Here is a 17,699-nt window from a genome sequence, read left to right on the forward strand (position 1 = left end):
CCCCAGCGAGCTAAGTCTCTGGTTTCGGTTTTGAGTTCTTTAGTGAGCCCAGCAGGGCTCCCACAACTGAAGATATTTTCCCAATCTGTAGGTTGCTGTTTTGTCCTATTGACAGTGCCATGTGCCTTACAGAGGCTTTTAAATTTCAGGAGGTCCTTTTTCTTAATTGTTGATCTTAGGGCCTGAGTCACTGGAGTTCTGTTCAGGAAATTGTTTCCTGTACTGATGTTTTCAAGGTTATTTACTGCTTTCTCTTCTGTTACATTTAGTGTTGAGGTCTTTGATGCATTTGGACTTTTGTGCAGGGTGATAAATATGGATCTCTATATGTAGACATTCAGTTAGATCTGCACCACTCTTTGAAGATGCTTTCTTTTTATACCGTATGGTTTTGACTTCATTGTCAAAAATCAAGTGTGCGTAGGTGTGTGGGTATATTTCTAGGACTTTGATTTGATTTCATCAATCATACTGTCTGTTTCTATACTAATACCATGAAGTGTTTATTACTAATACTCTGTAATACAGCTTGAAATCAGGGATGGTGATTCCTCTAGAAATTATTTTATTGTGCAAGATTATTTTTCCTATCCAGGTATATTTGTTGTCTGTATGGAGTTGAAAATTGCTTTTTCAAGGTATTTAAGTATCATATTGGAATTTTGATGAGAACTGCATTGAATCTGTAGATTGCTTTCTGTAAGATGGTCATGTTTTCTATGTTAATCCTACTGATCTACTAATGAGATTTTTCAATTGTCTGGTATCTTCTGCAATTTCTTTCTACATAGATTTGAAGTTCTTGTCACACATGTCTTTTACTTGCTTGCTTAGAGTCACACCAAGATAGTTTATATTATTTGTGGCTACTGTGAAGGGTGTTCTTTCCCTAATTTTTTTATCAGCCTGTTTATCTTTTGTATAAAGGAGGGTTACTGATTTTTTTAAATTAACTTCATATTCAGCTATTTAGCTGAAGGTACTTATCAGCTATAGGAGTTCTCTGGTACAATTTTGGAATCCATTATTTATACTATCATATTATCTCCAACATAGCAAAAAATTGACTTCTTCCTTTCCAAATTGCATGTGCTTCAGCTCCTTTAGTTGTCTTATTGCTCTAGCTAGAACTTCAAGAACTATATTGGATAGGGAGAGGGTAGGCAGCCTTGTCCTTTAGATTCCTTTTAGATGTGTTTAGATTTATTTTCTTGTGTTTTAGATTTCTCTTCATTTAATTTGATGCTGGCTATTGACTTGCTGCATATTGCTTTTATTATGTTTAGAAATGCATCTTGTATCACTGATCTCCCCAAGAGTTTTTACATGAAGGGATTTTGAATTTTGAAAAGACTTTACCAGCATCTGATAATGTAATCACATCATTTTTCTCTTTCAGTTTGTTTATATGGCAAAGTATATTCATGGATTTTTATCTATTGAACCATCCCTAAAAGCCTTGGATGAAGCCTACATAATCATGTTGAATGAAGATTTTTATATGTTCTTGGATTTAGTTTGTAGAGGATTTAATTGACTATTTTTGCATTAATGTTTATAAAAGAAACCAGTCTAAAATGCTCTTTCTTTGTTGAGTCCTTGTTTGGTTAGTTTGGTTATCAGGGTGACTGAGGCCTGGTTCTATTTTGTAGATTAGTCTGAAGAATATTGCTATTAGCTCTTCTTTGAAAGTTTCTTAGAAATCTGCTCCGAAACCACCTAGCCCCAGGTGTTTTTGTTTGTTTGGGAGACTTTTAATGACCACTCTGTTTCAGCAGGTGTTCTAGGACAGTTTAAATAGGTTACTTGATGGTGATTTAACTTTGATAAGTGGTCTCTGTCTGGAAAATCGTCCTTTCCATTTAGATTTTCCAATTTCGTGGAGTACAGGCTTCTGAAGTAAAATTTAATAATGTTTGAAATTCCTTATTGTCTTTTGTTATGTCTCCCTTTTCATCTATGATTTGTTAGTTTGGATACTGTCTCTCTGACTTTTAATCAGTTTGGCTGGGAGTTTGTCTAACTTGTTGATTTCAAAGAAACAGCTCTTGGATTAATTGATTCTTTACATTATTCTCTTTGTTTTTGATTGATTGACTTCATACCTGTGTTTGATTGTTTCCTGTCCTCTGCTCATCTTGAGTATGTTTGCTACATTTTGTTGTACCGCTTTCAGGTGTTATATTAAGTTGCTTGTATGTGATCTCCTCAACTTCTTCCTGAAGGCAATTAGTGCAATGAACTTTTCTCTTGGCTCTGCTTTCATTGTGTCTCATAAGTTTGAGTATGTTGTACCTTAATTTTTATTGAATTCTACAACGTATTTGACTTTTTTCTTAATTGTTTCATTGATGCAGTGGTCAATGAGTATAGAGTTGTTCATTTTCCATGAGATCATAGGCTTTGTCTTGTTTCAGTTATTGAAGTCTAGTTTAATCTAAGTTTAAGTGAAGGTGATCTGGTGAGATGCAAGGGTTAATCTCCTTGTATCTGTTGAGGTTTTGTTTGTGACCGAGTATATGGTGAATCTTAGAGAAGGTTCTCTGAGGTGCTGAGAAGAAGGTTTATTCCTTTGTGTTTGGGTACAGGGTTTTGTGGATATTGGTAGATCTATTATGTTTATAATACCAGTTTCATTATTTCTCTCTTTAGTTTCTGTTTAGATGTTCATTGCTGAAAGTGGGAGTTGAAGTCCCCCACTATTATTCTTTGTTTATAATTGAAGCTTTAGAAATGTTTCTTTTACAAATGTTTGTGCCCTTGCATTTGGGGCATAGATGCTCATAATTGAATGTTCAGATTGGTGGATTTTTTGTTTGATGTGTATGAAATGTCCTAGCTCAACTCTTTTGGCTACCTTTGATTGAAAGTATATTTTATTATATATTAGAATGGCTAATTCAGCTTGTTTCTTAGATCTGTTTAGTTGGAAAACTCTTTCCTTTGATGTAGTCTCTATCTTTATTGCTGTGGTGTGCTTATTTTTTACAGCAGAATGATGGAATTCTGTTTGCGCACACTCCGGTAGCCTGTGTGTTTTTAATAGAGGAATTAGGTCCACTGATGCTGAGAGTTATTAATCACCAATGATATTTAGTTCCTGTTATTTTGATGTTTGTAATGTTTGTTCTTGAACAGTTTTTAGGTCTTGAACAGTTTTATTCTTTTCCTTTACCTGATTGGTTGTATTTTCCTGTAATTCTTTGTATTTATGTTTCCCCCTTTTTTTCATTTTGTGAGAATTTTATTGAGCCTTTTTGTATCAATATTTATAAGGAAAATTGGTCTGAAGTTCTTCTTTTTTGTTGGTTTAGGTATCAGCACAACTGGTTTCATAAAATGAATTAGGTAGTGTTCTTTCTGTTTCTATTTTGTGGAGTAGTTTGAAACCTATTGGTATGAGGTTGTCTTTGAACATCTGATAGAACTCTTCACTAAAACCATCTAGTCCTGGCCTTTTGTGGTTGGGAAACTTTTAATGACTACTTCTATTTCATTAGGGGTTATGGGACTGTTTAGATGATTTATCTGAACCTGACTTAACTTTGGTATCTGGTGTCCATTTCATCTAGATTTTTGTTGAGTATAGGCTTTTGTAGTAGGATCTGATGACTTTTACTTTTCTTTATTATTATTAATGAATTAACTAATTAATTAATTTTAAACTCCAGATCTTATTCTTCTTCTGGTCCACCCTCTGACTGTTCCACATCCCAAACTTCCTACTGCCCCCTGTCTCCTTGAGGATGTCTTTCCCTACCTCCCATGCCCCAACCCCCCACCCCCCATCCTACCAGACATCTAAACTCCACAGGGCCTTCAGTTTCCTGAGGGTTAGATGCATCTTCTCTGACTAAACCCAGACCAGCAGTCCTCTGCTGTATATGTGTTGGGGGGGCTCATATCAGATGGTGTATACAGCCTGGTTGGTAGTCCAGTGTTTAAGAGATCTCCTGGGGAGGGGAGAGTTGCAGATTAATTGAGACTGCTGGTCCTCCTACAGGGTTGCCCTCCTACTCAGCTTCTTCCAGCTTTTTCCCAATTCAGTTACAGGGGTCAATCAGCAGCTTCTGTCCATTGATTGGGTGCAAAGATCTGCATATGACTCTTTCAGCTGCTTCTTGGGTCTTTTAGAGGAGAGTCATGATAGGTCTCTTTTTGTGAGGTTTTCATCGCCTCAGTAATAGTATCAGGCCTTGGGACCTCCCCTTGAGCTGGATCCCACTTTGGGCCTGTCATTGGACCTTCTTTTCCTCAGGCTCCTCTCCATTTCTATCCCTGTAGTTCTTTCAGACAGGAATAATTATGGGTCATAGTTTTGAGTGTGTGAACTCACCCATCCCTCACTTGATCCCTGACTTTCTGATGGAGATAGACTCTGTAAGTTTCCTCTCCCTACTGGAGGGCATCTCTTCTTAGGTCCCTCCTTTTAATTCCTGAGAGTCTCTAACTTCCCAGGTCTCTGTTACATTCTGGAGGGTCCCTCCAACCTCCTACATTGCCTGTTTACATTTTTTCTGCTGGCCCTAAGAGCTTCAGTCATTTTCCCCAGCCCAATACCACATCATATTACCCTCTCCTCGACCTGTCCATTTTCCCTCCCAGGTCCCTCCCTCTTTGCCTCCCTTGTGATTGTTTTCTTCCCCTACCCATGTGAAACTGAAGTGTTCTCATCTGGGCCCTCCAGCTTGTTGACCTTTTTTGAGTTCTGTGAACTCTATCTTGGGTGTTCTGTACTTTTTGTTTTGTTTTGGTTTTGGCTAATATCTACTTATTAGTGAGTACATACCATGCATGTTCTTTTGGGTCTGAGTGAACTCACCCAGGATGATATTTTCTAGTTCCATCCATTTGCCTGCAAAATTCAGGATGTCTTTGTTCTTAATAGTTGATTAGTATTCCTTTGTAAATGAACCACGTTTTCTGTATCCATTCTTCTGTCATGGGACATCTGGGTTGCTTACAGCTTCTCGATGACACAGATAAGGCAGGTTGCTATGAATGTAGTGGAGCATGTGCCCCTGTGGCATGGTGGGGCATCTTTTGGGTAGATTCCCACGAGTGGTTTTGTTGGGTCTTCAGGTTTTCTGAGGAACTTCCAGATTGATTTCCACAGTGGTTGTCCCAGTTTCCAATCCCATCAGCAATAGAGGAGTGTTCCTCTTCTCCACATCCATTTCCTCTTTAAAAGCCTCTAACTGTTTGGTTGTATTTTCCTGTATTTTTAAAAGGATTTATTTATTTCTTCTTTGAAGGCCTTGATCATCTTCATAGCATGAAATTTAAGCTCATTGTCTTGCACTTCAGGTGTGTTACTATATCCAGGGCTTATGGTAATAGGAGAGGTGGGTTCTGATGGAGCCATCTTGCAGTGCCTTTTGTTCCTTTTTCTTCTTGTGCTTGACTTTAGCCATGTGGGTATCTCTGGTGTTGTCTGGCCTGGCAGTCCTCTGACACTGTTGTCTCTGGTGTCAGCAGGCCTCCCAGGAGGCAGGCAGAGCTGAGGCCTGGGGAGTAGAGTGCAGGTCTGCAATTGCAAGTAGAGATGTGGACCAGAGATGGAACATAGAAAATCCTGGCCACCCTCAGGGCAGCCAGCTTTGCAGGAGGCTCAGCTACAGGGAACTGGGGTGTGTCTCACCTGGTTGATCTAGGGGACAGTAGATCAAATGTGAAGCAGGCACATTTCTGGCCTTGGGAGTGGAGTACAGATCCACAATCGTAGCTCCACTTTTTACATTTATAAATAACTTTTATTTTGCTTTTGCTTTTTGATTTTTTCATATAATTATATATTCTCCATTTCTTTTCCTCCCTTCAAATCCTCCCAAATCTTTCTTTTTGCACTCTTTCAAATCTATAGCTTTTTAAAATATTGTTTTTATAAATATGTAAGTATAGGTATATGCATATATATTCCAGTATTCTCAAAATTGCACAAAGGATATTGCTTCTCAAAGTATAAAAATAGTAACTAAGTATGTATTTGATAAAATGTTAATTGACACTTATTTTTTGATGAGGTAGAAAATAATCCGAGATTAGTTGTATATTATATGACAACTTTCAGATAACTTAAGACTGAAAGCTATTCTTTATATTTTTGGTTGTGAGCCTAGCCTTTAATGGCTGTTCCATCTCTCCAGCCCAGAAAGCTATTTCTTGATAATGATTTAAACCAGAAACTGGAGAGGACATTAAATATAATCTTATTAACAATAAAATTTCCTCCATGTTTTTACTATATGTAATTTTGGAATCATTGCATCTTTTTACAAGGGAATAGACATTTTACTAATTACAGAGGAACTTAATCATTCTGCAAATTATTCTGCCATTCCCCTTGTAGTGAATTGCTGAGTAACAAGGAACGTACAAGCTGGTTTATATCACTGTTGTCAGACATAGTTATAATGCAGTAAAGCTGGCATATGTGCCTTTAGTGTTCTCAAGAAAGGAGGGAGGGTTTTCACACACACAGACACACATGTACATGTGATAGGAGCATTAGAAGCAGGGCTACCTGGAAAGGAGAAGGTGAGAGGAAGAACATGGAATTAATGTTTTCAAGTATATGATAAAACTTTATGTATTAGGGAAATATTATGAAAACCTATAAGGAATGTTTACATACATATGTATGTATGTATTATACATATATATGTGTATGTATTAATATGTATATTATTGGATTTTATTTTTTCAGTTATTTATTCTATTTACTTTCATACTCCAGATTTTATACCTGCTTTGGACCACCCTCCAAATGTTCCACATCCTATACCTCCTCCCCACCCCCACCCCCTACCACAACTGACCTATAAATTCCCTGGGGCCTCCAATCTCTTGAAGGTTATGTGCATCATCTCTGACTGAGCACAGACCCAGTAGTCCACTGCTGAACATGTGTGTTGGGAGTGGGGGGACTGCTATCAGCTGGTGTAGGCTACCTGGTTGGTGGTCCAGTGTTTGATAGATCTCTGGGATCTGGATTAATTGAGACTGCTGGTGTTGCTACAGGGTCTCCCTCCTCCTCAGCTTCTTTCCACCTTTCCCTAATTCAACCACAGGAATCAGCTGCTCATGTCCATTGGTTGAGTGCAAATATCTGCAGCTGACTCTTTCAGCCGTTTGTTGAGTCTTTCAGAGTACAGTCATGCTAGATCCCTTTTTGTGAGTGCTCCATAGACTCAGTAATAGTGTCAGGCCTTGGGACCTCCTCTTGAGCTGGATCCCACTTTAGGCCTGTCACTTGACCTATTCCTCAGGCTCCACTCCATTTCCATCAAGGTAGTTCTTTCAAACAGGAACAATTATAGGTCACAGTTTTGACTGTGGGCTGGCAACCCCCTCCCTCATTTGATGCTCTGTCTTCCTGTTAGAGGTGAACTCTATAAATACCCACTCCCTACTGTCAGGCATTTCATCTAAGTCCTGAGTCTCTCACTTCCCAGGTCTCTGGTGCCTTCTGGAGGGCCCTCCTAACCTCCTATCTTCCTAGGTTGCTGGTTTTAATTCTTTCTGCTGGCCTTCAGGGCTTCAGTCCTATTCCCTCACCCAATACCAGATAAAGTTCCTCTCTCCCTCCTCAACCCAGCCCACTTTCCCTCCCAGGTCACTACCTCCCTCCCCAGTTGTGATTGCTTTCTTCTCCTTCCCAAGTGGAACTGAGGTATCTTGTCTTGGACCTTTCAATTTGTAGACCTTCTTCAGTTCTGTGGATTGTATCTTGGGTATTCTGTACTTTTTAAAAATTTTTGGCTAATGCCTACTTATTAGTGAGTTTATACCATGTATGTCCTTTTGGGTCTGAGTTGCCTCACTCAGGATGATATTTTCTAGTTCCATCCATTTGTGTGCAAACCTCAGGGTGTCCTTGTTCTTAATAGCTGAGTTTTATTCCATTGTGTAAGTGAACCACATTTTCTGTGTCCATTCTTCTATTGTAGGACAGCTGAGTTGTTTCCAGCTTCTGGCTATTACAAACAAGGCTGCTATGAACATAGTGGAACATGTACGTTTTGCCATGGTCAGGAATCTTTTGCGTATATTCCCAAGAGTGGTATTGTTGGGTCTTCAGGTAGATCTATTTCCAATTATCTTAGGAACCTCTAGATTGACTTCCAGAGTAGTTGTACCAGTTTGCAAACCCACCAGCAATGGTGGATGTTCCTCTTTCTTCACATCCTCACCAACATGTGTTGTCACCTAAAGTTTTGATCTTAGCCATTCTGATTGATATAAGGTGGAATCTCAGGGTCATTGTGATTTGCATTTCTCTGATCACTAAGGACTTTGAACATTTCTTTAGGTTCTTCTCAGTCATCTGAAATTCCTCTGTTGTGAATTCTTGGTTTAATTCTATACCCCATTTTTTGATTGGGTTGTTTGCTTTTTGGTGATTAGCTTCTTGAGCTCATTATATATTTTGGATATTAGTCCTCTGTCAGATGTAAGGTTAATGAATATTTTTTTCCCAATCAGTAGGTTGCCATTATTTTTTTCGAGACAGGGTTTCTCTGTATAGCCCTGGCTGTCCTGGAACTCAGTCTGTAGAGCAGGCTGGCCTCGAACTCAGAGATCCACCTGCCTCTGCCTCCCAAGTGCTGGGATTAAAGGCGTGCGCCACCACCACCCGGCTAGGTTGCCAATTTTTGATATTGACTATGTCCTTTCCTTTACAGAAGCTTTCCAGTTTCATGAGGTCTTATTTATCAGTTCTTGGTCTTAGAGCATGAGTCATTAGAGTTCTGTTTAGAAAATTTACCCCTGTGCCAATGAGTTCAAGGATCTTTCCCTGTTTCTCTTTTATTAGATTCCGTGTATCTGGTTTTATGTTGATGTCCTGGATCCACTTGGACTTGAGTTTGTGCAAGGTGACAAATATGGGTCCTTTTTCATTTTTAAACATATCAAGAGCCAGTTAGATCAGCACCATTTATGGAAGATGCTTTCTTTTCTCCATTGTATATTTTTGGTGTCTTTGTCAAAGATCAAGTGTCTGTAAGTGTGTCATTTTATTTCTGGGTCTCAATTCTATTCCATTGATCAGCATGTCTGTCTCTGTACAAATACCATGCAGTTTATTATCCCGTAAGTTTATTTTGAAACATTCCTTTTCATCTTTTCTCTTTTATTTAAATTTGTTACTGTATACTGACTATAACAAGCAATGGGTTTTTAATATTTTCCTTTTTGAAAAAATTATTTCATTATTTCTTTGATAATAATTTTTTTCACAGCATTTTCAAACCTTTATTTAATCAGTCTTCACATTGTTTCAGGCATGACTATCCAGTACTTTTAAAAGATCTTACTAAGAATTTTTTCTCTCTCTGTCTCTGTCTCTGTCTCTCTCTCTTTCTCTCTGTCTCTCTCTCTCTGTCTCTCTCTCTTGCTTTTTAGGGAATAGGAAATGGTTTATTTCATATTATACTTCCATGTCAAATCCATTGTTGAAAGCCTCAATATTGGAGCTCAAGCAGGAATTGAAGAAGAAAATATAAAGGACCGTTTTTACTGGGCCACTCTTTTTGGGATCATATTCAGTTAAATTTCTTATACATCCCAAGACCACCTGTCAGAAAGTAGCACAGTCCACAGTGGGATGAACCTCCTATATCAATCAACAATCAATAATATTCCTCATTGATACTCACAGTACAGTCCAATGGAAACAATGCTGATGGAGGAAGAGGTCGCCTCTTTTTAGGTAACCCTAGAAAGCTGACAATAAAACTAACTAGCATAACTATCCCTTGCCAACTTGACACACAAACTCGTCACTATAAGCCATACCCTTTCATTTTTTGTTTGTCTCCAATTGTCTAATGTTAATATCATAATAGTAAATACAACTTTTAAAGCTCTACATCATACTCAATCCGCTTATCCCACAGTTGTTCTTAGATTAATTCTCCAATCTCTATCCAAAAACCTTTGTGTCCATTTTCTTTTAACACATTAAAACTAATTTAGTATATCTATATATTCTTGGATGTGTGTGTATATATGTGTGTGCATGTGTGTGTGTATGTGTTTATATACACATATGTGTGTATGTGTTTGTGTGTATGTATCACATTATCTCTTCTTTAGGTATAGTCATTGTTAGTGAGACAGAGAGATAACAGATTTCTACAAGGACCACACCTGGGCAGCTGCATGTAATAACTTAAAGTGGTTGTAACTGCATCCCGAAGACCTTTGCAAGTCCAAGCCACATCAAATTCCTTTATGGACAGGGAATTTGGGCATGAAGTTCTATGCATAGACATGAGGTTATTGGCAATTAATAGAAATAAAGGAGAGCCAGTTACTGTAAAAGTATAGCCATTAGTGTGCCAATCATATGTCAGTGGAAAGCCACTTTCACTGAAATACACTCACAAGTGATAGAATTCCCAGATTTAAGATTTAAGTAAATTTTTGATATGCCTTTTGAGTTTTACGATCTTTGTCTCAATCGAATTTAGCATATTTTTGCCATCCATTAATAGAATTCTTCCCCACAATAGTAATTCTCTTTCACTAATTTCTTAATCCACAGATGAAGGCAACAACTACTTTAGTGGCTACCAATGTACATATCCTGGCCATTAGATATAAAGAATAGGAAGCAATTTGTGATCTTTGTGCTTATTTCTTTTAGCATATTAGCTTAAGTATTGCTCTTTTCAGTGTCATGTACAGATGTCCAGCTTGTGTCATTTTAGAATAATTATGTGCTATATGGAAACATCATTTATTATTTAGTGTTTATTATGCACTCAGGAAATTTCTACATTGTGGTTGTGAAGAGTGAAGCCCCTATGGATACTTCCATGAAAGGATTGGCTTTCTAATTCTAATTCAGATTCTACCTCCTAAAGTTGGTTAACATGTTTTTCTGTCTAGAGGATATCTTACTTTCTTCTCATGGAACTTATTACTCTTTGTCAGTGATGAGAAGTAGTCTTCTGTAGGCTTAGCTAGTAAGCTTTATCAGACAATTTCTTAAATGTAAATGTGACCATTCATTATCTTCCATTAGAAGAGAGGATGTATATTAAATACAGATGTGTTTATGTATATTGTATATGTATGTGTGTATTAAATTAATAAGTGAATATTTTAAATGATTTGTTTTATTCTTCTCAAAATATGATCTGGATTAGCTCCATCAAAGAACCATATTAGCACTTCAAAGTAAGTACCATAGTGACTTAAACCAACAAACTAATATGCAAAATGACTTTCCTCATTTTGAGTGGTTTCTTTTATCACTGAAATAAAAACAGATGAAAACCCAATAAAAACGGCATCCACAAATTAAGCTCTGTGCTTCGTTTAACTGAATCACTCCTTTTGTGCTTTGGACTACTTGCCAACTATTGTGAGAAAGTGTAGCATTTTCTTAATTATATTGGCTGTATTTTTCTACTGATTAAGGAGTAAAACACTGCTGTTTAAAGCTGATTAGTTCCATTTCTATTATAATACTCAAACATGCTGTCTCATATTCCTTACTTACCAGTGGTGTTTTAAATGTTTCTTCTATGTCACATATAAGTTTAAGTTCATGTGTGTGTGTGTGTGTGTGTGTGTGTGTGTGTGTGTGTGTGTCTTTTGAGTCAGATCTCAGGATAATTGTCATTATGGTTTGAATCATCACAATACAAGGCTTTCATGAAGTTAAAATGATTTCCTCAGTATGAAATATCTATTACATTAAATGTGTAGATTATGGTGAAAATATTGTATTTAATGTATAGGTTAGATTTCAGTCCTGAGAAGAATCTCAGTGGGGAAGAGACTCTGTTCTAAAAGCATGAGAACTTGAATATAAATCCCATGAGCCATATAGAAGCCACAAGTAACCATTGATGTCTTTAACACAAGCTTTACCTACAGTTGTATGTTTGGGCTGAGACAGGCAGGTCCAGGATTCTTATTGGTCAGGCATTAAGCTTAAGTTTCACTGATTAAGCCCTATTCTTAAGAGAGGAGGAGCAAGAGTGAATAAAAAAGATGGTTGACATTTTTATTTGGTCTCTGTGGGTATGTGAACCTGACATGTACACAAACAGACAAATAGACAAACAGACAAACAGACACCCACACACATACCTACATGCACACTCACATGCACTTGCACATGAAGATCACATACTGACAAAGAAGTACTTTTATATTTTAGTTATTAATCTTACATATTAAAAACTAGAATTTGACTTTAGAGTTGAAATTTCAAATATAGCTCTGTTGCTACAATATCAACGTAAAATCATATTTCAGTGAGAAGGCAGAACTACTTAAAATACAAGGGGAACATCTACTATGCTTCAGCTAATTTGAATACAATATATTGAAAATAAATACACATTACTTTTCATATGTTTGAAGTAAAGTCACCTTTACTCTAAAGGCTTTTGCAGAGTCAGTCAATGACTTTACATGAGAGGAAATATTTGCTTAGTCAGTTTTGGATAGTATCTCAGAAGTTCAGCCCTTTTTCAGTTAGTTAAGTTAATTTTCAGCTGCTAAAATATCAGATGATTAGAAGTACTTGAGGAAATAATCCCAGGAAATATATAACAGAAAATAGTCAATGATCACTTGATGGACACAGCTTATTTCTGGGTTCAGTGAATCAAAGGAATATGACAAAGAGTGATCCAGTAGGACATCAATTCTTTCCTCTAGTCTTTCAGCACATATGCATATGCAGATACAACATTCACATATACCACACTCCTATACATTCATACACATTCCTATGGAAAAAAAGTAAAAGTGAATTTGGAGAGATATTCAGTAACCATTTTTATATCATTAATTTTAGACTGATGCTACTTGTTAGCAGTTTTATCAGTAGGTGTGCTTCTATTAAAATTCAAAATATTTTAAGTTATTCAGAAGAAAATATATAGCAACATGATGTAGAAAATCATTTTATGCTGTAGTCTCTCAGAAATGTGCTGTACAAGTCTCAAGAGATTTAGCAAATTGAAGTGAAAGGGGAAAAGAATAAGAATGAGAAGCTATCAAAGTTCCACATGGTTGAAAGAATCAATGTTGGGCACATTATTAAGCCATTCACAAGACACAAAGACAAGACAAGACTTCAGCCAGTCCTTACTTCCTGAGTCAAGAAATTACTTGTTTCTTCCCCCCTCTGACGAGTTGCTTTTCTGTAAACAATAGCCTTTAACTTATCTCTTTCTCAAGTGTGTTTTAGTTGTTAGAGGTTCCTCTCTTGAGAATTCTCTGTTTATATCTGCAGACAAATGGATAGAACTATAAAATATCATCTTGAGTAAGGTAACCCAGACCCAGAAAGACAGACATAGTAAGTACAGGATAAGTAACCAGAAGGGACCAACAGAGAATGTTTGAATTTCACACAGAAGCAGAAATAAGATAACATATTAAGTAGAGGGAAGGAAGTAACTTGATGGAAAGGGGGATTAGAAAAGAAATAGGGTGAAGATCAGGTGAGGGGAGTGGGAAAGGGGTGGGAAAGAAAACGAAATTTGGTATTGTGGGAAAGGTGTAGGACAAAGAAGACTTCTAGGAATCTTTGGGGGTGAACCTAGCTGAGTACTCTTTGGGGGTGAACCTGAGAACTCTTAGCAGTGGGGCATAAGAACCTGAAGGTCCCACCTCCTATAACCAGTCAGCACTTCCAGTGGGAGGGAAGTGGGGACCAACCCATCCACAAAACCCTCAACTTAAAATTTATCCTGCCTACAAGAAGTACAGGGATAAAAATAGAGAAAAAAAAAATGAAGGAAATTGCCAACCAATGACTGACTCAAAATGAGGTCCATCCCATGAGAGAGAGACAACCTCTGATACTAATAATGATATTATGCTAAGCTCACAGAAAATAGCCTAGCATAACATTCTTCTGAGAGTCTTCACCCACTAGCTGATGGAAATGGATGCAGAGACCCACAGCCAAACGAAGAGCCTTATGGATTAGTGAGGAGAAGGAATGAGGGATCCAGAGTAGTCAAGGACATCATAAGAAGATCACAGAGTAATCTAACCTGGGCCCCTAGGTGATCACAAAGCCTGAACTACCAAATAAAGTGTATGCACAGACCTAAGCCTCATACATATCTCGTAGACGTGCAGCTTGTTCTTTATCCAGGTCCCGTAACAATTGGAGCGGGCCTGTCTTTGACTCTGTTATGCACATTTGGATCACTTTCCGCAAGCTAGGATACCTTGTCTGGCCTCAGTGGGAAAAGATATGCTTAGTCCTGACTTGACTTGATGTACCAGAGTTGGTAGGTACCCATGGCTGGGGGGGGCAACTTCCCTTTTTCTGAAGAGAACTGGAGGAGGAATAAGGAAGGGGTTCTAAAGGTGGCACTGGATGGAGACGGATGAGCATGGCTATGGTCAGACTATAAAGTAAATAATTAAACTAATGGTGAAAATAATTTTGTTACTCATGACAGCAATTAAAATGAAGTCGTGAGTTTTTAAGTAAAAATAGCAATGGGGAGTGACAGGATGTGGATTCTGAGAGCTGAATCAGGGTCCTTTACCAGGGAAGCTATTGTTTTTAAATGGTGAGCTCTGTTCTCTGCTCCTCCTTAGCGCCTTACATATTTTATTGTAGAGTTCTCTGATTTCATAGATCAATTTATTTATTTTTATAGTAAGTGTATACAGATATTTTCTCATAATTTCATATAGTTCATATTAATAGATACAAATGATATTAATTTTTATGTTGGTTTCTATGCTGATATTTTACTGAATCTGTCAAAGTTCTATTATAGTCAGTCAAGAGAGACTTTAGGGTTTTCTATTAATAATCAATAATCTCCAAACATGGACAATTTAACTTCTTGTTTTCTTATAAGTATGGATTTCAGTTCTCTCTTTTCTTTTTTGTTTTTAAAATTTATTTATTTTATGTATATAAGTACACTGTAGCTATCTTCAGACACACTGGAAGAGGGCATCAGAACCCATTACAGATGGTTCTGAGCCAGCATGTAGTTGCTGGGAATTGAACTCGGGACCTCTAGAAGTACTCTTAACCACTAGGCCATCTCTGCAGCCTCTCTGTCTTTTCTTGTTAAGTGTCTAAAATTAACTGTAGCCCTGACTTGACCAAAAATAGTGGGGACTGGGAATTGGAGGTCCTTAATAGTGGAAAACTATCAGTTATTTTATTCATCATGTCATTGTTAAACATAGTCTGCCTTTGATGGGGCACATTTTTAATTTATGTACTCTGTTGATATGTTGAATGATCAAGATACTATATTTTGAAAAGTGACTCTTCTGAATCTATCAAAACAATCATATGAGTACTGTAATTCACTAGGTTGACATGAAATATTTTTATTACTTTACTCATGATGATGCCGTCATTCAATCATTTGATTTACAACTAATTATGGTGGCAGGAAAGAATTCTCTTCTCTGTCTTCCACTGTCCTTTTCCCCCACCTCATTTCCTCTGTCCTTCCCTGCCCCACTCCTTTCTCTTTTTTGAAGGTTGATGAGTGAATATAAGACTGTGTACATATTAGACTTAAACGTTTGTATAGTTTTGATGACAGCATCATGGTGAATTCATAGAATGAGATTAGAGTTCCTCCTATTTAACTCCTTAACAGTTTTAGCACTTATCAAAATTCATCAGCATCCAAAGAGCTTCAAGTAGTTCTGGGCTCTTTTTTTTTTTTTTTAAATTTAGATTCTTTATCAGTGTTTGTTATTTTAGTAATAATTAGAATTTAAAATTTTCAATTTGTAAGCAATTTAAACTTACTACTGCACAGTGGACCTGTGTTGCTGAGTTTTTGTTTATTTGTTTTATTTTTCTCAGTGTCTACAAGATTTTCTAAAACTTATCTCCATAATCAGAGCAAAGCACCATATGGGGAAAGGTTGTGTAGTGGAGACCAGTACCTACGAAAACTGGAAATTCCTCATGGACTGTGGTGAATAGGTACATCTTTCCAAAAATCTAGAGCAATTACTTGATTACAAATGGGTGTTAATAATGCCTTCTGAATTATTTGTCTTTTTGTTTATTTTGTTTAGTTACATTTCCAGGCTCCTCTGAAACAAGATTAGTAATGTCGATATCTCTTGTAACAAAATTCTTAAAACTCTAGAGAGCCTGGCATTTTAATGCTCATTACTCACATTAAAGCGGTGATCCTTCAAGTAATCTTAAACTATCTGTACTGTAGGTAGCACTAATAGCAAAGTGAAAATACAGCTCAGACAGTATATTTAAACATAAACCAAGTTCTCCCTGTAAGAACTATGTGAGGATCATGGGGTAGTTGGTGCAATAACTCATCTTTAACAAATGTTTTTTCTATATAAAGTGCTCTTTAGATATATATACTAATATGTACTGAATTTAGCATAAGAAGGCCATTTTTTAGATTACTCTAATAGAATGTTAAGAGAAATTAGCATTTGTTTGTTTGTTTTTAAACAGTTAAAATTTTTTATTTCATAACAAGAAAAATGCAACCCTGGAGTGACCCAGGATATCAAAATAGTTAAAGGCAATGTTTTTTTTTTTCAGCATAATTTACTCATTATAAAATGCAACTAAAGCAGTTTGAACAGTGAAGCTAGATATAATTAATGTTCTAACATTACATTTTGATGCAATGTGACTTCATATTTCAAGACACAAACTCATATTAAACAGACTCTAGGCTATTACTGCAGCAGTGACCCCAAATTGTATTAAACAAAACCACTTTTGCAGAGGTCAAACAGTCATGGTATGATTAAGAAAAATCAATTTTGAGAGTTAAACTTTTGACGTGAAAAAATAAAAATGACACTATTTAAAATGTCTTTTATAAAACACAGCATCTTAGAAGAAGTCCATAAGCAGTTTGTTTACACAGCATCCTCATTACCACAGTGTAACATTTTAAGTCCAATGCAATAATTAACATAAAATCTAAGCAAATATATTTTTTATTATTTTCTTTATTTACATGTCATATGATAGCTCCTTTCCCAGTTTCCCCTCTGAAAAAAAGAGGAATTCAAAAAAACATGTTCCCTCCCCCTCCCCCTCTGCTCACCAACCCACCCTTTCCCGCTTCCTGGTCCTGGCATTCCCCTACACAGGGGCATAGAACCTTCACAGGGCCAAGGGCCTCTCCTCCCACTGATGACTGTCTTGGCCATTCTCTACTACATATGGTGCTGGAGCCATTAGTCCCACCATGTGTACTCTTTGGTTGGTGGTTGAGTCCCTAGGAGCTCTGAGGGTTCTAGTTAGTTCATATTGTTGTTCCTCCTAAGGGGCTCCAAACCCTTCAGCTCCTTGGGTCCTTTCTCTAACTCCTTCATTGGGGACCCTATGCTCAGTCCAATGGATGGCTGTGAGCCTCTACTTCTGTATTAGTTGGGCACTGACAGAGCCTCTCAGGAGACAGGTATATCAGAATCCTGTCAGCCAGCACTTGCTGGCATCCACAATAGTGTCTAAATTTGATGACTGAATATGGGAAGGATTCCCAGGTGGAGCAGTCTCTCGATTGTCCTTCTTTGAGTCTCTGCTCCATAGTTTGTCTCTGCAACTCTTTCCATGGGTAATTTGTTCCCTTTTTAAAGAAGGAATGAAGTACCTTACTTGAGTTTTTTATCTTAGCCATTCTAACTGGTGTGAGGTGGAATCTCAGGGTTGTTTTGATTTGCATTTCCCT

This window comes from Mastomys coucha, unplaced genomic scaffold, assembly GCF_008632895.1.
Source record: "Mastomys coucha isolate ucsf_1 unplaced genomic scaffold, UCSF_Mcou_1 pScaffold9, whole genome shotgun sequence".
In the NCBI taxonomy this organism is placed as follows: domain Eukaryota; kingdom Metazoa; phylum Chordata; class Mammalia; order Rodentia; family Muridae; genus Mastomys; species Mastomys coucha.